Consider the following 24858-nt stretch of genomic DNA (forward strand, 5'->3'; position numbering starts at 1 on the left):
CATATAAGAATTCACAGTGTTGATCAACAGACAATCATTATGCGGTGATTTGAGTAATTTGAACAGAAGTAAATAACACAGCATATATAATTCAATTCTTATTAGTTGGCATAGCATCATAATTACACATGCACATATGATAGTATTATTCACTCACCTGAGTTTGGTTCTAAATACTCGATTGCAAACTCAGTTCCAACAGCAATCTGGTTGTTGATCTCGAGCGTGGGATCAATTCCTAGATATAAATCAAAAGTTGTCATATTAAGTTTTCAGCCTATCACTGGTACTCCTAGGGTAAACCTAAGCTTACTGGGTTGACCCGGTGCTTGATTGGTACTCATTTGGGATCACTGGGCCTTGCACTGGGTCTTAGACCCATGTCCCGATACATTATCCAGTGTCAGTGGCACAAGGGTAATATGGTCATTTTCAATAGTTGTACCTGACCCTAGGTCAGTTCAGGTCCATAGTGTTGTCCACTGCTTGCCTATGCTGCAGGACCAAGCACAGCTGGGTTTCCTTCACCTACGGGGCCCACTAGGGTTCCAAAGTATTCCTTGATCATAAACAGATGTGGGGCAGGGCTTTTTTGGTCATTTCCCAACCTCCCACAGTGTCCAAAAGCCAAAGGGTGAGTTTCCCCAAAGTCAGATCAGCAATACAGTAACTTTCCATTCACTGGGAGATGTCTGCATCGCCCAAAGGCTGTAATCGACATTTGGGCTGAGTTCCCAAGGTTGGGCCCACAGGACTGAGGTCAGACTTGATCCTCTGCATGTTAGGGGGGTTAGGTAGCCCCTGGGATGACCTTCAATTTGATCCTAATGGATCCCCCACTAGGCCCACCATCAGGCTACCAATGGCTACCCAGACAACCCAATGAATAGTGTCACAGGGTTTTTCTCAATCCTAGAATTCAATTCCAGCCACATACAAGGCTGGAAATGGATGAAAAATAGGGTTTCATGGCTGTGATTACCTAGGGTTAGGTCTGTGCAGCCCTAGCTTGCTCCCAGGGTTCCAAATCATAGAGCAACAGGGCAATCTGGCAGTACAGCTATGCACAGTCAGTTTCGGTTGCCATAAACAGCATATCAGCGCACTGAAATTATACCTAGATCACAGATCTTCTATGTACAAAGCTTGCATGGAAGATCTGGAGCTGATCTGGGCAAACCCTAGCTATTCCAGGCTACCTAGGGAGCAAAAACACAGTAACACAGAGAAGAGATGGGGACAACAGGTATATGCAGGTATGTTTAGACCTGAGCAAGTCTGAGAAGACTCGAACCAAGCTGAGATGCAAGGCTGCAGTAGCTCCCCTTCCTTCTCCTTCTTCGCCTTTTTCTCCTTTCTTCCCTCTCTTCTCTCCCATTGATTTCAGATCTGTTAAGGGCTCTAAAATGAGCCCAAGACCTTCCTATTTATACGCCCAGCCCTCATTAAGGCTTGTTTGCCTGGGAAGGCCTCTTTTGAAAATCAGTTTTTAAACTGATTCTGACTGATTCTGCGCACACTGGTGGGGTCCATAGTGAACCAAGGGTATGAGGTGGTCCCTCAGACTTCCCTCTATCCATGGAGGGTGCCCATGTCCATGTTGGGTGGTCCCCATAATTAAAATCCTATAAGATATTTAGAAGCACTCATTAGGCGATGTCACTGGGCCTTACTGCATCGCCTAGTGCCATCGTCCAGAGAATTCCAGTAAGCTGAAATTCAATGGGCTTGCACAGGGATTTGACCCTTGGTCAGGGTATTGTCCCCACATGCCCCATAGGAGATTTTACACACTTTACAGAGGTAGGACCCACCATTATAAGGAGGAGAAACATTACCTGGGATCCAAACCATATATCAGGCAATGAGCTGTACCTTTGCAGGGGTCTGCTGTCCACCTACTGACAGGCATGTAGGATGATCCACACAGGGTTTCTTCATCAATCCAAGTCACTGGGGTGATGCTCCGTAGTGATCCTGGTTGCCTGATCAGGGGTTCCTGTCCTTCAATCAAAATTTCCAATCAGCCAGGGGTAGGGTTTGACAGAAGCACCCCTACACCTCTGGGATCAGATTTTGTGCCTCCTCAGCTTAGCTCAGGTATAAACATATATGCACATACCTGCTGCTCTCTTTGAATAGCTGTATTTTGCTTGGTTTCTGCCCTCTGGCAGCCCTGAATAGCTGGGAACTGCCAAGAACTGCACCAGATTTGCCATGCAAGTATGAAGCATGGAAGATCTGGGGATTTCATGTAATTTTACAGGTCTATTATGCTGGTCTTGGAACCAAAACCTGGCTGTGCATAGCTGCACTGCCCAGTTTCATTGTTAATTGGATGTTTGGAGCCCTAGATGCAAGCCCTGGCTGCATGGGACCTAGCCCTAGGTGGTAGCAGCCCTAGATTACCATTTCATATATAAATCCAGTCTTGCATGTGGTCAAAATCCAGATCTGCAACTGAAGAGAACCCTATGACACTATTTACTGGGCTGTCTGGGCAGTCTCTGGCAGCAAGATGGTGGGCCCAGTGGAAAATCCACATGGACCAAAGTGAAGATCACCCCTGGGGCCACCTAACACCCTAACATGCATAGGGGAAGGGTTTGATCACTGCCCATAACCAGCAACCTTGGCAACTCAGCCAAATATTGTTTTGAAATCTCTAGGCGATGCACCCAACGCCTAGAGACATCGCCCAGTGAATGAATTGCTGTTGTTTTGATGTTCTGACTTGGGGGACCTCACCCATTGGCCATGGTACTGTGTGGGAAGGTGGAAAACTAAATGCCCCTCCCCACATCTGTCCATATGAGGGAATGCTTTGGGAACCCAAGTGGGCCCCGTAGGACTTGGAAACCCTGCCTATGATTGGTCCTGCAGTACTATCAAGTTGAGGACAGAACTGTAAGCCTATTGTGACCTAGGGTCAGGTACTAGTACTGTAAATGACCATTTTACCCTAGGCCACCATCTCTGGATGATTCACCGGGACATAGGCCTAAGGCCTAGTGCAAGGCCTAGAGAATTCCAAGTGAAGACCAACTATACACCGGGTCAACCCGGTGAGCTTAGATCAACCCTAGGATCTCCAAAGACATATTGGAATATTGAAATGACAACTTCTGATTTATAACTAGGATTTGATCCCGCGCTCAAGCCTTACAACCAGACTACAATTGGAACTGAATTTGCAACCGAGTTCTTAGAACCAAACCCAGGTAAGTGAAGTATTATCATATATGTATGTGTAACTATGTTACCATGCCGGCAGTTAAGAATCTTAAATTATGAATGTTGTGTTATCTAATTTTGTTCAACTACTCAAATTACTACACATTGACTATCTGTTGATCAACACTGTGAATTTTATCGGATGATTGTGAATGTTAGACTAGATGCCGTAGTTGGCTTCGAAATGAGGCCGGTGGTCGCCCGTAGTATGGGATACGATTGACACCGCCTGACTCATACGATGCCATATAGACATGGGGCTAGAGTTTCATCACCCATACTACTCACCCTTGCCAACAGGGGTTAAGGTGTTGGATGCCTGTGAGGGTGACCATATGTATATATGAGAAAAGAAAAGAAATATGTTTGCACCGGAATGGTGAATACGGGCTATAAGCCAGAAAAGAAAAGAAAAGAGAAAAGGGATGGATTGCCCCATAGGTTAATCACAGAGGGCTGATCAGGCTGACCTTGGTGAACGGATGCGGGAGCAGACTGGTCCTCTCCAACAACTCAATGGTTGTATTGCAGGAAGGGGTAACCAAGCCCACACCAGGAATACATGTATTGGGGATTGTAGTTGCACTAACCTGACTTAGCTGTATTGCTAGGTGGCTAATAATTAATCTGGACTTGCATATCATGTAAGATCATGTGGATTGTGGTTGCACATGCATGCATGATGATATATTTTTCTCACGAGCTTTGTGGGGGTCACACTCTATTATATATGTTTTTCTTCTAGATGATTATGCAGGTGGATGCCGCTGTGGCATGGAGGCTCATTACGAGGAGGAGAGCCTGGTTATTATGATGATATTGGTGTGGATCCCGACGGAGGTCATGTTGATGATACATGCATTCTCGGTGGTCATAGATGAAGACCAGTGAAGAGTGCATTTGATGCTTTTTGTCTTGGAGACTCCTTTTTGTTTTTGTTAGGAGTTTATCCCCGTCTTGCTTGTGGTTTAGCTGTAGTTTTTCTTACTTTCTTTTTTGGGGTTGAGTTATCTCACTCGGTGTGTATATATGTGTGTGTGTGTGTGTGTATTTCTTTCTTTTAGTTTTTGTCAGCTTTGTTTCTCTTTGTGGGTTGTATCTGGGTGGGAATGTTTTAGAACACTATGTAGATGTATATATCACCTTCATTCCCGTATTGCTACGCTTATCTTTGATTATTATAATTGTAGTCTATCTGCAACACTCTTATCTTGCTTATGGAAAAGTGATGAATGTGGGACCGTGAATGTATTAACTGCTTCTAGATCCGTGGGATTTGGCGGATTACCGTTACGTAATTTGGGTCACCTACCTAATCCTCCCAGGGGGTGGTTTGGGGTATGACATTCCATTTGCGCCCTTCTTCCTCTTGAAGATCCATTTGCATTCAATCGGCTTGACGCCAAGTGGTGGATCGACTAGACTTTAGACCTTGTTGGAATGCATCGAATCGATTTCAAAGCGCATTGCCTCTAGCCACCTAGTGGCATCAACATCCTTTAGAGCCTCAGAGTATGTCATCGGATCATCATCCGATTCAACCGATACAATTTGGAACTCTTCCACTGTTTCCTCTTCAATTAGAAGAGTGAGCCTGGTGGGTGGTCTAATAGTCCTCCCACTACATCGAGGTTCTTCAGGTGTTGGTATTTCAGCGGGTATGTCAATTGGTCTCACTTTTGGGAGTGACATTTCTGAGCTATCTGACAGCTCTTTAATGACTATTGGTTCGGACCTCTGGGTCATCATTTCTTCCTCCAGAAATGTGACATGTTTACTTACAATGACCTTTTGGTCAACCGGGTCATAGAAATAATAGCCTATCATGCCTTTGGGGTAGCCTAAGAAATAGCACCTTGAAGTCCTGGATTTTAAATTGTCTGTCTGTTGCTTTCGCACATGTGCTATGCAACCCCATACCCTAAGGTGTTGAATACTGGGCTTGCACCCTTTCCACAACTCAAAGGGTGTCTTAGCTACAGACTTGGATGAAACCATATTCAAGATATAAATTTCCGTTTCTAAAGCGTACCCCCAGAAAGAGAGAGGCAGCTCACTATAAGTGAGCATCGCCCAGACCATATCCAATAGGGTCCGATTGCATTGTTCAGAAACACCATTTTGTTGTGGTGTGCCTAGATTAGTTAGTTGACTAACTATCCCCTGTGATATGAGATATTCTTTAAATTCATCCGATAGATACTCCCCTCCACGATCTGATTGTAAAGACTTGATGCGTTTATCGAGCTGTCTTTTAACCTCGGCTTGGAATTCTTTGAATTTATCAAAGGCCTTCGATTTCTTACGCATCAAGTATATGTATCCATATCTAGAGTAATCATCAGTGAATGTGATGAAGTACTCATACCCATACCTTGCTTGTAAGTTTATGGGTCCACACACATTAGTGTGTATCAACTCTAACAGATCTGTGGCTCGAGCACCTTTATTGCTAAAGGGTTTCTTGGTCATTTTGCCCTGAAGGCATGACTCACAGGTGGGGAATGGTTCCACCCTCGGACTCTATATGGGCCCATACCTCACCAATCTACTGATTCGGTCCAAATTAATGTGACCTAATCTTAGATGCCACAGGTATGTTGAGTTCACTGGAGCTGCTTTCCGTTTCAAATCAACATTTGAAACAACATTCGTTCTACTAGGGCAATCTAGAAAGTACAAACCACTTTGTATATATCCGAATGCCACAAAGGAATTATTAAAACGAATAATTAATTTAGAATTAAAGGAGAAACTATATCCGTCCAAAATAAGTTTTGAAACTGAAATAATCTTCCTCTTAAAAGAGGATACATAATAGCAATCCTTTAAAACTAAACAAGTAGAATTAAATTTCAAAGTAAAGGTTCCCACAACCATCGCCATGGTTTCAGCTCCAGTGCCCATCCGAAGACGCACCTCATTTCTTTCCAGGCTCCTTGTCTCCTTGAACCCCTACAAATCATTACATATGTGAATAGTGGAACCACTATCCACCAACCAAGAATTGGTCGGTTCAAAAGATAAATTAGACTCATAAAGAATGTGAACATCACATGTACCTTCTTTATCAGCCTCTGCTTCATCCGGCTTCTTGTCTTTCAAAGTTGTTAGCTAAGCATGACAGTTTCTTTTCCAGTGACCCTCCTTCTTGCAATAGAAACACTTGCCTTTGCCTTTATTGCCTTCATACCCTTGTTTTTTGGGGTCTTCCCTTACTTCCCTTTTTCTTCTTCTTCCCATTTGAAAAAGGCTTTGCCTCAGTTGCATTGACCTTAGCCTAGTCCTTTTTCAAGGACGCTTCCGCCTCTACCAATGCGTTAGCAAGCTCGGTGAGCTCCATCTCCTTGTCAAACATCTTATAGGACATCTTAAAGGTTGCATAGATAGGGGTGAGTGATGCTAAGATCACATCAATCTTGTATCGCAGGCTAAAATCAGTCCCCATGGATTCCAGTTTTTCAAACAAACTGATCATTTTCATTACATGATCCATCACTGGAGTCCCCTAGGACATCTTGGTGTTGTAGATTTGACTCACCACATCAGAATGGGCGTGTGTCAACTGCCTACTGAACAATTCAGCAAGCTTACCCCTCTTACCCCCAGCAGTGCGTATATCCTTGACCGAGTCTAGAACTGGCTTTTCCAATAATCCTAGGATATAAAGTAATGCCTTGGAATCCCTCATGAGGAAATCATGCATCTCTTCATTTGCCTCAAAATCATTAGGGTCGGATTGAGGAGGAACTTGTTCATCTAGAATTGTGTACAGTCCTTCAGCAGTCAGGAGAAACTTAGTGCTCTGGTACCAATCGACATAGTTTGTACCATTAAGTTTGTATTCGCTAATGAGTATTAACAGGTTGGAATTAACCGCAGCCATTGTATAATTATCTACACATGTACAAGTAAAAATCACATGCTAATTAATAATCATTGAAATTAATAAATTGAGCACACACACATCAATGGTTTTTCATGATTTGGGTTTCCCTCATAACCCAAAGGATGAATTGGATACCTACAACCCTTATATGCATAACTTACCCTATCGGGAGTCATTATACACACCGTGGTAGTGTGGACTAAGCTGTCCGCCTCATGGGCTTCCAATATTTTTGGCCACCTGGGTGTCATGTCCAGATCCTATCGGCTAACATACACCCAAGTCATATACTTACCTATTGCATTAGTTAGAATAATGGAATCATGAAAGATGGCCCAGTGTCGCAGTGCCCTCTCACTTTCCATACCCTAGCGTATCTAGATAGAAGTAAATATAGATAAGTGTATGATAGAGGTCCTGGCAATGTCCTGTCGGCTTATGCGGGGTCACGTCACACACTTTCTACATTTATCTTCAATAGGAGGCCATTGACATGTTTGCCAATTAAGACTAGTCCATATCATACATGTATTGTGAATAAAGAGGGATTAATTAACTCTCACATATCATGGATAGATTTAAACAACATAATTAATCAACATTAATTAAAAGTGATTATGGGATGGCAGCATTTTTATCAGATGCATTTACAGAACCCTCCCAATAAAAATAAAACTAATAACTTGGGTGCATCAAACATGCCATGGATGCCACGCCTCGATCATCTCCTCTGCCCGATCACATCTTCAAAGTAGGTGACTTGCATCTCCATAAGCTTTGAGCGCCACATGTGGATCACCATCAACATGCCCTGGGAGTCCCAACTCCTCTAAAATTACAATGGAAACCTAGGAAAAATTCTATACACTTTCTTTTCTATAATAATAAAGAAACCCCGCATGGAGACCAACCCACCATTTTGGCTGCCCATGGGGTGGAGTACATTTGTTTATAAAAAAGATAGGGGGAGAGAGAGATAGAGAGAGAAGCATCACATCCACCTATAGCCCCATATATCACATACATAAACAATCCATCCATTTTATTAGAATGTCATTCCCATAATCACATCATAACATAATTTCATCCATGGGCATTAAAGCAAGTAAACTAAAAATTAACATGGATTCCTTCAATTATTGAACCACCACATCACATGTGATAACATGTATCCAAGCCCATAAAACTAAAATCTCATTTTAATTGTAAGTGGGTGGAAGGGGAGAATCCCTTCACCCATCTTCTTCCTCCAAAAACAAAACAAATATTAAAAAATTCTATCATGGAAAAATAACCTTTTTTTTTTTATCAGAAACTGGAGGGGAATCAAGGGTATACATGCAGCCCACATGCGCAGGTTGCAGGCACTCCTGCATAGCCCTTAGGCCCAAGGCCCATGGGCAGTAGCCCATGACTGCAGGCTGCAGGCTAAAGCCCACAGACAGCAGCCTGTAGGCCCGTAGCTCGCAAGCCTACTACCCGCAGGTAACAGCCCATTAGAGCGTGCGCACAAGGGCAAGGTAAGGGGGGACAGAATGCGTAGAGGCTTGGCAGCGTGCGCTCCCCCCCTCCCCCACATAAAAGCGTGATTTAAAAATTTTAAATTAAAAATTAGTGATCATAGCCTAATTAGATACATGCTTTAACAACTGGAATAAATAAATCAATAATTAAATCCATCATCACATGGGTAGGTTGTTACACTAACAACCTTGTAACTACCCATGTGCACATGGGAAGGTTGTTACAACAACCATATTTTAACCACCCATGTGCCAACTTGCAACCCACTCATGATAATCATATTAACCATTAATTATTCAATATTCATGGGTGGGAAAGGTGGCTCTGATACCACACTGTAGGCATAACTACGGTCCATGGGATCAGTATGGTTCACCATGGCGAACCAATATACAAATAAATTAGGGTTTTGCACGCCCTGGGTTATCCCATGGTGTCCCATGGGTGCCCCATTTTCATTTTAGGGTTTCCCATGGTTGCCCATGGGAACCCTGGTGCATCCCTGTTAGGGTTTCTCCTTCCCTGTTGTGTCCCATACAATTATAGAACACAATAGGGATGGAGAAAAGCATCTCTAATCCATCACATGGCAAGAGGGATCCATCCCATACTCGAATGCGCAGTGGAAATAAATCGATTTGATTTTCTTTCGCATCCCATAAATATTAATAATTAATAACTGAAGGAATTAATCAAGAATTGCTAACCTGGTGAGCCTCAAGTGTTGCTCCTCCAATAGACAATGGTTCTTCCTCCAGTGAGCGCTCCAAGTAAGCAGATCTGAACCTCCAAATTGCGCTACCAAGGTTCTTCAACCCAATCCCAGATGCTTTCAAATTCTTCAGCACAGATCTGGGTTTCTAAAACCCTAACTCTCAAACATAGATGAGAGAAACTAGAAGAAGGAGGAGAGAGATCACAAGAGGGAGAGAGAGTGACCAAAACGCAGGAGAGGGGGTTAGGCTGAAAACGCAGAGCACACCCCCTCTGCGTTTTTGGTCCCCTATTTTTAGGCCTAGGGTTTTCTAAAAACCCTGAATGGATTAGTATTAATCCCAGTGAGAGTCTGTCTGTCTCTTTCTCTCTCTCTCAGTTTGGCAGTTTTGTTTAAACTCAAAATGCTTCTAAAAGGGGAAGAAACAGAATCTAATAGGGAAAGTATTAATTAGTTACTTCATTTAGTATTTATGGATAATTACAATTAGCACCATATCCATTAATTAAATAAAGAACCAATTAAAATAGTAAATTCTAAATAACTCCCTATATGATAACAAATTATCATATATAACCCCCCCCAACTAATCAACACCATCATTATGGAATGTAGGACATGTACACATGTACTGCCAAACCCCAATCCATAGTACATGTCCATATAAGAGCGTCTGTGCATCTGATCGGGTCCTGCAAAACTCGATAAAACACTTTGTTCAAATAATTATATATAATCTATCATTTTATGTAAAATAGATTTTTGCAAAACCATTTCCAAAATGGCACTGGATCCAGATTCTGATCCGACCATACACAGACAGTCTCTATCTTGGTGTTCCCCTAATCGGGTAATGGTGACCATGTTGGATAACTCCTTCACTCATAAAAGTGTTCACGCATTCCCAGAACATCAGCTTTGACTCGCTTGAGTCTCAGTCATTGATGAACCAAAGAATGCGATCACACTTTGCAGCGACAGGGTTCCCTCAGGCAAAGGGTGTCGATGACACATGTCTTTCCCTTCCTACATTTGACTGTAATACATGAGGGAATCGACAAAGTAGATTCTTCACCAATGCACACATCAAATATGTGAGCACTCACATTCGTACCTTGACATCACATGTCTAGGCATACCCAATGCGACGACCATATGATAAGGGTGCCCAGCCCAAACCCTAGTCGTGACTACCATTTTAAGTAAAACTTATGGACACATAATGCTTAAAATGTTTATATCGTATGTGACAATATTAAACTAAAATGTATAAATGTTCAATACAAAAGTGAACCGGGTTGAAGCGGACCGAATCGGGTTTGATGGACACACACTTGTCCAACAGAAGAAGCCAAAATTGTTGGAGGGAGGAGGTGAGGTGGCATGAGATAAAAAAAAAGGAAAAGAAAGTGGAGAGAAAGAAAGAAGGAAGAGAAAATCCACAAAAAGGAAATATCTCCCTTCCCCCTCCATGTTTTCTTCCTTTATTATTTATTATTTTTTTATTTGTTTAAAGCAAGAGAGATGGGAGAGAGAGAAAATGTGGGAGGGAGGAGAGATTTTAGGAATGGGATTTGGGAAAAGGGGAGAGAAATATGAAAGAAAGAGAGAGAGAGAGAGAGATATTCCAAAATATCTTCCCATGATTCGGTTGCTAGCTTTGACTTGGGCTTCATTCCAAAATTCTAGAATTTTAGATGTCACCAACAAATAGACCTTCATCAAAAATACCTCTGAAAAATGGATGGAAATATGGGCTACACTTCGGTCTTCAAAACTTGGTTCAAGATGGGACTGGTTCTGGCCCACAAAGGTCTAGCTCTCTTGATCTTTGCCTTGGATTGGTGTCTTTCATCTATTTAAGCTCGATTTCTCCAATTTCAAACAAGACAAATCTAATACTTGAAAACAAAGAAAAATAACTCGAGTAGCACTATTCTAATAATTATAATACAATAAATAAAGGCAATAAATTCACATGTAAATATGCTCATCACCACTGCTCGAAGGATTCTCTTTGATTTGAATGGGAGGTGCCAAGCTTCTGGCCCACAAACTTCCTCATACCGGTTGGCAGGAGTTTCTACCTTCATTTCAGATGCTTCATTAGGTAGTTCATCTCCAGTGTCCTCATCCATCACGTCATCATTCAAACTTTCACAGGATGCTTCCTGATCTGAATGTTCATCGAGGGCCTCATCAATTGAATCATCCCCTTCTTCTCTGTTACTATCAAACGGGGTGGATTCCTTCTGTCGGGTCGAAGTATAGATCTTCGCTGTTGATATTACCGAATCAAATCTCCCATTCCTTCATAATATTTGGGGGCCCATACTATGGCTAGTTGTCTGAGTACAACATGGGATCTTGAAGAGGATTCCCAAAGAAATCTTTCGCCAAAATGAGAGTTTAACCATGTCATGTTCCTTAACTCATGTAACATTCTTTGAAGAAAGTCTTCTTCCTTTGGCAATTCTATTTTCTCACATTGTGCCGCAAAGTGTCCACATACCATGTTTGGAAAGTGGGAAGTAGCCTTATACAGGATGTCATGAGTCGTGGACATTAGCTCAAGGGTGTCTTGCATTTGGTAGAAGATGCTCATATTCCAATTGTCAAAGTCCTCCTCTTTGACAAACCATCCCCTTCTTGGATTTTCTAGAGATCCTACTCCCTCATCGCCACTCCTTCCTTCGTCTTCTTGAGGGATAGGCTAAATGAGGTCTGTTGGATCTGCCTCATCATCTTCAACTCCAATGCTATTTACCCCCTGTGAAGTTCTTGTTGTAAGTTCAATGGAGAACTCATCTTCAGATTGTGGCTTAGTATCTCCTTCTTCACTGTCGTTGGTCCCTCCTCCCACCTGGATAAGGAAAGTATCCCCAGATAGAGTCTCACCAATGGCTAGTGCAGATAGGGCCTGGATTAGGCTTGGCATGACTTCTTTGATGGTTCTTGTGCGACTTTCAGGCGGCTCTTCCTTAATAGGTTGAATGTGAACCATGAAATCTTCTTCACCTTTCGAATTTTCCACATATGCCATGTGACTGATCTCACAATTGGTGAACCCAAACCTTCTTAGTTGTGCATTGGGCCCGAGGCTGTCGAGTCCGTTCTCTAGATATTAAAGTTTCATCATTCGATGGTTGGAGGCTAGTCTTTTCCCTCGATCGCATCGCTGTCTGCCTTCTCTGAACTTTCCATTGCAGTTTGTCCTGGCACAATAAACACATACCATCATCCTTCTCGCTCTCCTTTTTCGAGCGTACATGCTGCAACCATGAAATGGCATTGGCTGACTTTTGATTGTCTCTTCTTTGTATATTTCCTTCAGGAAGTTACTAATATTGATTCTTGCTTCTGCAAGGAGATCCATCTACCACATGAGGCACACTTTGTTTCTCCAGACCATTCTCAATTCCCTCAAAGGTGCTTTTATGGGCCAGATTAGAGCGGTGGGGTCTAAATCCGTTGTCCCATCTTCCAAACCATTCACAGATCTCATGGATGATCTTGGGGAGTCAAGTTCATCTTCATCAAGTGAAAGTTTCCAGTATCCTACGTTGCTAGGGGTAGAGTGTCACACCCCAAACCACCCCCTGGGAGGATTAGGTAAGTGACCCAAATTGCACCGTAGCAATCCGCCAAATCCCAAGGATCTAGAAGCTATTAGTCCATATACAGATTCACACATCCATCATTTTACAAGAAGTAAAACACAGAGTGCTGTGGAAAGCTATATTTACATTAAACTTTAAAAAGAAAACAAAGGAAGCAAATATATACAACATTGTTTTAGTTCTCTCTCTCTCTCTCTCTAAACATCAGCAGACCCAACTCTATTCAACCCAGCTTTACAAAAGAATATAAACAGGGCAAGGCAAATCGAGCCCCAAAATAAAGCTGTACAAAAGAGGGAACTCCAACAAAACAAAAAGAGTCCCACAGTCAAAACAGAGTCAGCTGCACCCCCTCACGGGTCTTCCTCAGCTATCACTGAAAATACTCACACCAATGGTATGACCTTCGTCTGGGTCCATACCAATGTCGTCATAACAACCAAAGCCCATCTCTGGGAGATAAGCCTCCCTGCCATAGTGACATCCACCTACAGTATCATCTAATAAAAACATATACAACAGAGTGTGAGCTCCACCGAGCCCGTGAATGAAATATCACCATGCATGCACATGCGAGCATAACCATATAAGTGCCATAGGATGTGCAGTTCATTTTATTTATTAGCCACCTAAAATCACAATTAAGGCGGGTAAGTGCTACTACAATCTCCAATACATGTATCCCTGGTGCGGGCTTTTAACCCCTTCCCGCGATACACCCATTGAGTTGTCGGAGATGACCGATCAGCTCCCGCATCAGTCACCAAGGTCAGCCCGACCAGCCCTCTGGGATTAACCTGTGAGGCATCCATCCTCTTTTCACATATCATATTTCTTTCTCTGGTTTATAGCCCCATAACCACCTTTTTGATGCATAACATTTCCATTTCTTTTCTTTTCTTTTTCTTTTTCTTTTTCATATGGTCACTCTCACAGGCATCCAACACCTTAACCCCTGTTGGCAAGGGTGTGTAGCATGGGTGATGATACTCTAGCCCAATGCATCTATATGGAATAGTATGAGTTGGGTGGTGTTAACCACATCCCATTCTATGGGCTACCACAGGCCTCATTTCCAAGCCGACTACGGCATCTAGTCTAGTAATTCACATTCAAGCATTCATTGTTCATTATAGTGTTCATTAGTCAAGCATTCCTTACTTAGGAGAATATACAGTATTTGAAATAAGTAAACGGAGTAAGTAGTACTATTGTAAATTCCTAGACTTGTTAGCCATGTCGCATTTACACACACAATGTAATTTCACTCACCATGCTCTAGTCCTAATGGTTCAGCTATCGGCTCGGTCCCTGTTGGTATCTGACTATGCACCTCGAGCACGGGATCAAAACCTAATTTATCGGATCATAAAAGTGTGTTAAATAATGTTTAAAATTACATTAATGTCTTAGAGTTGGTCTAGGCTTAACTGGACCGACTTGGTATTCACAGAGGTGTTACTTGGAATTCTCTGGGTCTTGCACTGGGCTTTCGGGTCTATCTCCCGGTGCATCATCCAGAGATATGAGATTTACCTAAATTGGTACTTTAAAAGCTTAATCTGCCAATACATGGCCCAAACAACCATCCGGACCAATGCCAAGGTCAACAGCCCCGTTGAAACCAATCCCGGGCATGGTTACCTGGCCCTGTGAGGCCCACCTGAGCATCCAGGGTATGGATGACAGCAAGGCCAAGTAGAGAGGGGTATTTTGATCATTTACCACCCTATCACATTGTCCTAGGTCCATTGGTGAGGGTCCAAAAAGGCAGAACACATTCTAAGCCCAAATGATATCTCTGGGCGTTTGGGCCAATCGCCCAGTGCATCGCCTAGAGCCTGTTTAACACGGGTTTGAGTTCATTTTCTTGGATTTTGCAGTAGGGGCTACCATGATCTCAAGTAGGGATGCTAAGGGGATGTTCATAGACTATAATTAAGGTAAAATCCATTGGTCTAATTGGATTTGAGTTTAGTTTTCCCAATTGGAAGCTGGGGGAGCTCTGACAGCACAGAGATGAGCTGTCCAGGCTGAGCTCAGGCTCATGGATCCAGCTTGGGCTGCATGCAGGGCTTGTTTACATGTATTTACATGATATAACACTGATCCTATGCTAAGGTATCCAAGGATCACGTTGCATGCAGAGATCCATGCTCAAACTGCCTGTTTTGGGTGCAACTATGCAGTGAAATCAGGCACAAAGACTGACTTCAGTCTTAGCTACTAAAACAGCAGCATATCTTATCATTTAAAGACCAGATCTTGCATGCAATGGTTGTGCATGCTATATCTAAAGCTTCCTAAGGCATCCCAGTGATGTTGTTACACCCGCACCCAAAATATACCCTTATATCCTGGGGGAATTTGGACCTTACCAAAGGGTAATGCCATGATGACAATAGTCAACACTTATGACCTTGAACCTAGTATTTTATTATAAGTTCCCCTCAAAGTCTTGGAAGTATGTGTCAAAGTCCCATAACTTTCCTTGAAGAATGGGCCCTGACAGCAGTACCGGAGTCACCAATTGACTCACTCGAATTGAATCCGCTCGAAGATCCGCCTGTACTGTTACCTGCACTTTTGGTTTATTTTTCTATGGGACCCACATCCCCGTGTCTCGAACACCCTAATTGGACCCTTGGACTAGATGGACCCCCATCCTTACCATTAATTGGTTAATTGGGTCATGAAAGTGGACCCACGAGACTTAACTTAAGTAAATAATGGGTTTTATACTCTAACTTAAACCGAATGGACCTTAGAGGACAAATAGGTCCTATGGACTTAGGGTGCACCCAAGCATGTCCTAATTAACTAAATGGACCTAATGGGTTATGACTTGGGCAAAACATCCCCCAAGACCCAAATTAAAACCTAATTAAAACCAAAAGACTAACTAGTGTTTGGGGGCACCTAACCAAACATGACCTAAGGCCCTTCTACCCCTCAAAAGATAACTTAAACCCCTTGTTCCCTTATCTCTCCCCCTCCCAAGCAAACCGTGGAGGAGAAGAGACAAGGAAAGGAGGAGAAGGAGGAAGGAAGAAGAAGAAGTAGAAGTAGGAGAGGAATAGGAGGGGAAGGGAAGAGGATGGAAGCCATGCCAAGATGGTTGGCTGCCCCACATCTCCTCCTCTTGATGTCCGAACAAGGGGAGAAGGAGAAGAGACGAAGAAGAGATGGAAAGGAAGGGAAGAAGGAAAGGGAGGTGGGTCTTCAAGGCTGGCTAGGGCTGGAATTGGAGCTCCTCTCACCAAGGTAAGACCTAAAACTTGGTACTTTTCCATTCCCATTTCCATTTTGTAGATTTCCTTAAGCTTGAGCTAACCTAGGGTTCCATTTGGGACTAAAGGTGATGCTTGGTCCTTAATCAGAGCTCTAATGGTACTGGCCTAGCTCTAGAAATGGTTCCTATGAGCTGCTTTGCAGCCAATGCTGTTGAACCTTTGGTCCTAAGCTATGAAACCCCACGTTTAGACTAATTTGAGACCAAACCCTTGTATGATCTTGGATCCATGAGGTGAGCCTAGGTTCTAGTGACCCTAGGGAGGCTTAGACACCCCTTTCATGACCCTGAAGTGCTAGGGTACTCCAAGCTTCAAGCTGGAGTAGAAGCCCTTTGAAATTTTGAAAAAGACTGCCGGGGGGCGCACGACTGGATCCACCAATTGTGGTACTGTCCATCAGTCCGTCCAGTGTAATCCATGAGAATTGACCTAGATGGATGAAGGAACGGATTCACTCTGTTGCATCTGCCCGTGGATCAGTTCACTCTCAGGTATGTCTCAGGGATCGAACGGATGCAGGGGCGGATTAAGATGGCGCATCCGCCCGTGGGTCCACTCACTCTCAAGTGTGTCTCAGGAACCGAACAGATGCACGAACGAATCCAAGTAACACGTTTCATCCGTGGATCCACTCCTTGTGTTTTGACCCTTTGGCTTGAACGGAGTCAGGGACGGACTCACCCTACTGCTTTCGTCCGTGGGTCCGCTCGTGCTGTCCTGGTTGAAACTTGATTTTAACCTTGGGGGCCTAGCATGGGACCTCTCTATATACTTATTAATGCTTGCTTTTGTATTTTTAGGCTACCCAACTCGGTGGATAGCTGGTGCACCGGTGAGATTCATGTCAACCACGCCGGGTGACACCCGAGTTTGGTAAGTGGGTTTTGGGTGACTTTGTTGGATTTGAATATATATATTTGACAATCTTAAGCATGCTGTTATATAACTATAAGCATTGTGCGCATTACATTATTTATCTCAAATGTGAATTGTTATGAATGTGATATTATTCTCACCATTGTATCAGGTGACAGTGCCGAGTGTGCCAGTACCGAAACCCAAATTTATTTAACTATGAAAACTGTTATATGTCATCCATATCTGTATGTGTCATGCTGTGCTGGTACCCGGGTACTAGATGAAATGGGACATTGATGCACCCAAAATACCTCTCGGGACGATAGGACTTGCATATAGTATATCTGTGGCAAGGATGCTTGTTCCCTTATACTACGACTCTTGCCAATAGGGATTTATGTGTTGGATAGTCTGAGCACCTATTGCCTATGGAGGTGGGAGAGGCCAGGTCAAGGGTAGTGATGGCTTTTAGGGTCTGCCACTGGGTGACTTGGTGGTTTCAACTGGCATAGGCTCCCATGTGATAATTGAGGTTTCACTAGGGCAATAGGTTAAGTGACCCTTAGTGTCTCCCGAGTTATCATAGTAGCATACACTTGATCGATAGAATTTGTGTTAGGTGGAAAATGACTCTAACATTAGCATGCATCATTCTGTTTGAAATTGTCTGTGTGTATGTATGTGCATTCCCCTTCGCTCCCTCACTAGCTAGTGTAGCTTATGCCGTTACGCAACCCCCTTTTTAGTTGATATGCAGGTAACCTCTTGATGAGCACCGTTGCATGCAAATCAAGTGGAGCTGATGGCTGTGACTTGGATGTACATGTACACCCAAGAATGGGGCCCTAGTGGCAATTATTTATTATTTAATTTTTGTATTCATCCATAATCATGTATAAACTTTATGTTTAATTATAGGGAGAGATTGAATGGTTACAAACATTGATATTGTACTATGTGTTATTATTAGAGAACCGATGCTCTATAATTTCACATGATTTAATTAAATTTTGCTTCCGCTAACTCTGTGATTGGAACGATTTATTCCATTTGGTGCATTTCTTGTTGTTATCACGATTGATGATAGGGTGGACTGTGGCTCGAGACACTGTGTCTGTGATCCTGGTAGGTATTGGGATGACACTGATTGTCCCAGTCACCCCCTATTTAATGCAAAATATCTACATTGGGATGGGGGCGTGACAGAGTGGTATCAGAGCAATGATGCTCTGCACCGACCATAGTCTGGACGTAACCTCTTGATTTACTCTCCACAAATTAGGTTCTAAATTAAAATTTCAAGAACATAAATGATTGTGTGTAGACATAGGAGAAGACTGATTGTGGTGAAACAAGAACCTAGAAAATAATAGGCAACATGGAATTTAGGACTTGGAACATAGGCTGTCAAATAATAACCATATTAATTGTTTGGTTGAGTTTTGAGTAGGTAATAAATGGGCAATTATATGTGATGATCCACGATAATCTATGATAGATCAAACATAACCAACCCACAATTATCAATAATGATGAATTAAACATAACTATCCCACAATCATCAATAAAGATCTAAACAAGAGGAAATAAGCAAACATATAAAAATATATATATAATATTAAGAGTAAATTACTCCCCCCCTCCCCTCGATTAGGCTCTAATGACAAACCCCTCCCCTAGGTTTAGAGTAATGACTCTCCCCTCCCTTGCATTCCCAAGATTCTATCAACCGTACCCATTCCGTTAAAAAGGGCTGTTAAGTGTTGAAAAAGACTATATTGCCCTCTAACCCACTTCTTCTTCCTCCTCCTCCTCCTGCAACTCCAAATCGTATAGAATAGAATTGAATACCGCTAGTACAAACTGCAACGCATCTAGCTATTGTGATTTTGATCCTTCACAAGAAGAGATTCCAGGCCGCTTCTCATCCAATGATGCTTCGAGTTTACTGGGTCATAAATTTCTCCATTGTTTGCTTGTTCTCTATTTCAGCTATCATTCACCTGAGCTCTGTTCAATGGAAACAGGTACCAGAGTCAAGAACAGACGATGTGTTCTTCATTGTTTATTACCGTTCCCAACGCGTGGTACACAAGGAGCACACGTCTCACATATATTCCTTTCTATTCTTTATGTAAGTGGATCTGTTTTTGTATCTTTCTTTCCACTTTCTTATGTAAATGGATTTGTTATTTTATGTTTCTTTCCACTCCTTCATGTAAGTGGAGCTTTCTTTATTCTCATCCCAACATTAATAGGATTGAACCCTGTAACCTATATATATATATATATATATATATATATATATATATATATATATATATATTCTATTCATTGAATAATGGAGACACACAGGAAATATTCAGAAGTTTGATTATTGTTAATATCCCTGTATCTGTTTTTCTTCTCCTTGTCGCCATTAGAGGCTCAACAGGGATTACAACGATAGGAGAAACGAATTTCTGAGTTGGAACCAGATGAAAAATTGGGAGAGCCTTCTTCATTGAGTGACCTGAATGTTAGCCTCTACGCTTCAGCTTCTTCACTGTCTAGAGCGGTTTGGTTTTGGATGAATCCCATGTTGAGTAAAGGTTACAGATCTCCTCTGAAATCGATGATGTGTTATCGCTTACCCCTCAACATAGGAAGATAATTTTGTTTCTAATGCTGAAGTCGCACCTAATCTGAAGAAGATATAGACAAAGGTCCTATCTGTTCCCTCTTCGTCAAACAAAACCTCAAAAAAGACTGAATTTTTGAAACCCTATCTCACTCTCTGGCTGTCTCAGCAAAAGCAGCTTCTACTTCTGAAATTGTAACTTGATCGTCCTGTTTGCCTCTTGACCATCGCCATTATCGTCACTCTAGGGTCCCATTTTACCTCTGATCGAAGCCGAAGCTTCAATTTTCCACTATTACATTCAATTGGAATTTTCTCTCTTCTTCACATCTCTCTCTCTCTCTCTCTCTGTCTATCCCTGTTTTAACCATATACAAGATACGGAAGATGAAGGCAGTGGAGGGTTTCGAACCTGATCCGTTCCTTGCATCTATATTGAACTGTGTAATGTGGATCTTCTATTATCTTACCTTTGTGCATCCCCATAGCTTTCTCATCATCACCATCAATGGCGTCAGTCTCATTTTGGACCTCGTGAGGGCGGCGGAGGTGGATACAGCCATGGTGGTAACCGTGGCTACGGAAGTGGTGGTGGGGGTATTATTGGAATATTACAAATATAAGGGCAGTTTGGGGTTTAAACAAATATAATTAAGGTGATGTCATCACTTAACAACCCTTTTAACGGAATGGGTACAGTTGATAGAATCTTGGGAATGCAGGGGAGGGGAGAGTCATTACTCAAAACCTAGGGGAGGGGTTTGTCATTAGAGTATAATCCAGGGGAGGGGTTTACTCTCCACAAATTAGGTTCTAAATTAAAATTTCAAGAACATAAATGATTGTGTGTAGACATAGGAGAAGACTGATTGTGGTGAAACAAGAACCTAGAAAATAATAGGCAACATGGAATTTAGGACTTGGAACATAGGCTGTCAAATAATAACCATATTAATTGTTTGGTTGAGTTTTGAGTAGGTAATAAATGGGCAATTATATGTGATGATCCACAATAATCCATGATAGATCAAACATAACCAACCCACAATTATCAATAATGATGAATTAAACATAACTGTCCCACAATCATCAATAAAGATCCAAACAAGAGGAAATAAGCAAACATATAAAAATATATATATAGTATTAATTACAAATTCCAAATTGTTCCAAATCCTTCCTGAAGGCAACTATGTCTTTCACAATTCAACATCTGTGATTCTATCCTGTCCAACCCAAAATATACGATTCAACCACCATTGTTCAAATTCCTGCTTGGGAATGATTGTACTTCTCCCAACTCAAAATGCATGATTTCCACAGATCCAACTAAAAAACCTATGATTTGTCCACCATTTCCAAAAGTTCCCAAATTGTTCCAAACTAGCTGATCAAAAGAAAGAAAAAGAGAAAATGAAAGAAAACTAAAGGAAAAGCCAAAGGAAAATAGTTCCACAACTGTCCATCAAATGCAAAAAATCAAAAGAACTGATAAAACAACTTCAGATTTGCTTAGAGAGAAAACTGGGCTAAACATCTGCACCATCGCCACCACCGCGACCAAGGAAGGTGTTAATGTCATCTACTCCTCTCTCTATGCCCTCGAGATGCCGAGCCTGGTTGGAGAATTGCTTCTTAACCTCATCAAAGCCCTCCAACATCCTCAGGTTCAATCGCCTGATGGCCATCAGTATGTCACTTCCACCCCCTGGTGCACCTAAAGATCCTGCAGTAAATGGCCCGGAGCCCATAAACTCTATGTCATCATCACTGTCTCCATCAACCTCTCTAGGTCCTCTGCTATACCCATATTTAACCTGCTCCCCAGCACAGTCATAATCATAATACAGCCCCATCTTCTGTAGTGCATTGAATCCAATGGGCCCCTCAGTGCTTGTTTCTTTGGGCTCATGGTCAAGGTCGACCCCAAAATATAAAAAGACCCTGGTGAGCAGCCTAACATATGGCAAAGTGTTGTTGCGGGTAGGATTCAGTACAGCATGAGCCATATGCTGGATGACCACATGAAGCAGGCAAATAGGCTGACCAGTGTACAGAGAATGAGCTAGTACTGCAGACATAAGAGGAGGCTGAGTGCTTGTGCTTTGGAAGGAGCCAGATTGGTCCTGGCTATAAAGATAAGAACCCGCTGTGAAGGAGGAAACCTAGAGAGATCTTCATTATCGTCGTACTTGTCATTTGTGAGAACCTTGAATAATGTTTTACTCTCAGCGGGATGCATGCACTTGTCAGGATGGCTGCCTAGAGGATAATAGACCCTCTCACCCTCTGAGGGTACATCGAGGAGAATCCCCAACTCTGCTGCATTAAAGCTAATCTACAATTATAAAGGAAGAAAGAGAAAGTGTAGCGATACGGGAAATGATTGTGATATATATACATAAGTAAAGTTGTTCCATTTCTCCCATACAACCTACAAACTGAATAGTAAGATCTGTCCTATACATAAGCAAAAATAAAAGTAAATATGTACAGGGTGAGATAACTCCAACCCCAAAAAGAAAAGAAGGAACTAAAATAGGAAATAAGAATGGGGATAAACTCCTGACAAAATCAAAAAGCAGCCCCCAAGACAAAAAGCATCAAAAGCACCCCTCATGGGTCCATTAATAACCACAGAGAACACTCGCATCATCGGCCCGACCTTCGTTGGGGTCCATACCAATATCATCATAACCACAAGGGCTCTCCTCCTCATAATGAGCCTCCACACCACAGTGGCATCTATCTGCCTAATCATCTAATAGAAAGAAAAACATATATAACAGAGTGTGAGCCCCACTGAGCCCATGAGTAAAATATATCATCATGCATGAATAGGCAACCAGAATCCACATGATCCTACATGATATGCAAATCCAAATTATTTCTTAGCCACCTATCAATACAACTAAGGCAGGTTAATGCTACTACAATCCCCAATACATGTATCCCTGGTGTGGGCTTGGTTACCCTTTCCCGCGATACACCCATTGAGTTGTCAGAGGGGACCAGTCAGCTCCAGTGTACATACCTTGGTCAGCCTGACCAACCCCCTATGATTAAACTTGTGAGGCAACCGACTTAGTATCATAATTCACCTTTCCGGTGCTTCCCGGCGAGTAGCTCGACGATAAACTTTGTTTGGCTTGTAGCCATGATTCACCATTCGGTGCTTCCCAAACATATAGCTTGAGGCTTCCCAACATATTTTCCTGAGGCATCCCAACATATTACCAAGCCTTCTCGGCGTATTCGCCCAAGGTTTTATGGTAGTCCTCATAGTTATCCAACACCTTAACCCCTGTTGGCAAGGGTGCGTAGCACGGGTGATGAATCTCTAGCCCCATGTCTATATGGCATCGTATGAGTCAGGCAGTGTCAATCGTATCCCATTCTATGGGCTACCACAGGCCTCATTTCTAAGCCGGCTATGGCATCTAGTCTATCAATCACAATCATCATGATATATTCAAACAGAGTTGGTCAACAGTCACACGATGTGTAATATTTATGACATTGAATTTGATTAAGTAACACAGCATTATAAATTATAGAATCAATTGCCGGCATATCAATAATAATGTTACACGTACATACACGATAACATTCCACTCACCTAGGTTTGGTTCTACAAGATCAGCTGTTGTTTCAGTTTCGACTGCGGTCTGGTAGTATACCTCGAGCGCGGGATCAAACCCTAAGTATAAATCAGAAATATGTTGTTTAGTATTCCAAACTATTTTTGGATGTCCTAGGGTTGATCTAGGCTCACTGGTTTGACTCAGTACACAATTAGACACCACTTGGAATTCTCTGGGCCTTGCACTGGGCCTTAGGCCTAAGTCCCGGTGCATCATCCAGAGAATATGGTCTAGGGGTAGAATAGTCATTTACCCCACAGTACATGGTTCAAGGTCATAACAGCCTTACAACACTGCCCCCAATTTAGCAGTGCTGTAGGACCAACACAGATAGATTTTCCAAGCCCAACGGGCCCACTTGGGCACCCAAGGTGTTCATAATTATGGACAGATGTGAGGAGGGGTATTTTGGTCATTTACCATATCCTTACACTATTTATAGTCCATATATGTGTAAGATTAAGCGCTTGCCAATCCCCCAAAAGACACCTTGTGAGGGAAGGTGCAACTTTAATTCCTTATTGCACACCAGCCAGCACGCATCGCTCCCTCGCCCGAGCCCAGATCTGGGCAGGGCATTTTGGGTCACTCCCAACAATCCCCCCCCAAATGCACGCCCAATAACAAAGCACCCATGGCACCGAGGAGACTTGAACTCGTGAGCACCTGCTTTGATACCAATTATAGGATTAAGTGCTTGCCAATCCCCCAAAAGATGTCTTGTGAGGGAAGGTGCAACTTTAATTCCTTATTGCACACCAGCTAGCTCGCATCGCTCCCTCGCCCGAGCCGGGATCTGGGCAGGGCATTTTGGGTCACTCCCAACAATATGGAGGTCCCCAAAGCAGATCAATAAAAATGCCCATTTTAATTCTCTGGGCGATGTCTCTGGGTGATGTCTGCATCGCCTAGAGCCTGCTTAACACGTGAATAGGCTCCAATTCCAATGTTTTGTACCACGAGAAGTGCCTTGATCAATCCCCCATGCATGTTAGGTCATCATTGACCCCCTAGGGTGTAGTTTGCACTGGTCTTCATGGATTTTTACTAGGGCCCACCTCTTGACTGCCAGGAGCTGCCCAGACAGCCCAGTGAATAGTAACCCAGTAGAGCTTCAGATGCAGACCATGGATTTGGCTGCATGCAAGGGTTGCTTCACATGTGTTAGGGCAATCTAAGGCTGCTGCAACTCATGGTTAGGCTGCATGCAGCCAGGGCACACAGATCTGAGCCCAGACTACTTGTTCTTGGTGCAACAGTGCAGTGCAGTCTGGCACAAGCATGGATTTTGGTCTCAGGTATGTAACAACAACAAAAATTATGTCTCAAGGCTTAGATCTTCCATGCAACATGTTTGCATGTTAGATCTGAAGCCATACATGGCAGCCCTTAGTGTCTTGGGCAAACCATGACCAAAACCCATCTAAAAACACAGAGATCTATGGAGGTGAATAGTAACAG

This window comes from Telopea speciosissima, chromosome 3 (genome assembly GCF_018873765.1).
Source record: "Telopea speciosissima isolate NSW1024214 ecotype Mountain lineage chromosome 3, Tspe_v1, whole genome shotgun sequence".
NCBI lineage: Eukaryota > Viridiplantae > Streptophyta > Magnoliopsida > Proteales > Proteaceae > Telopea > Telopea speciosissima.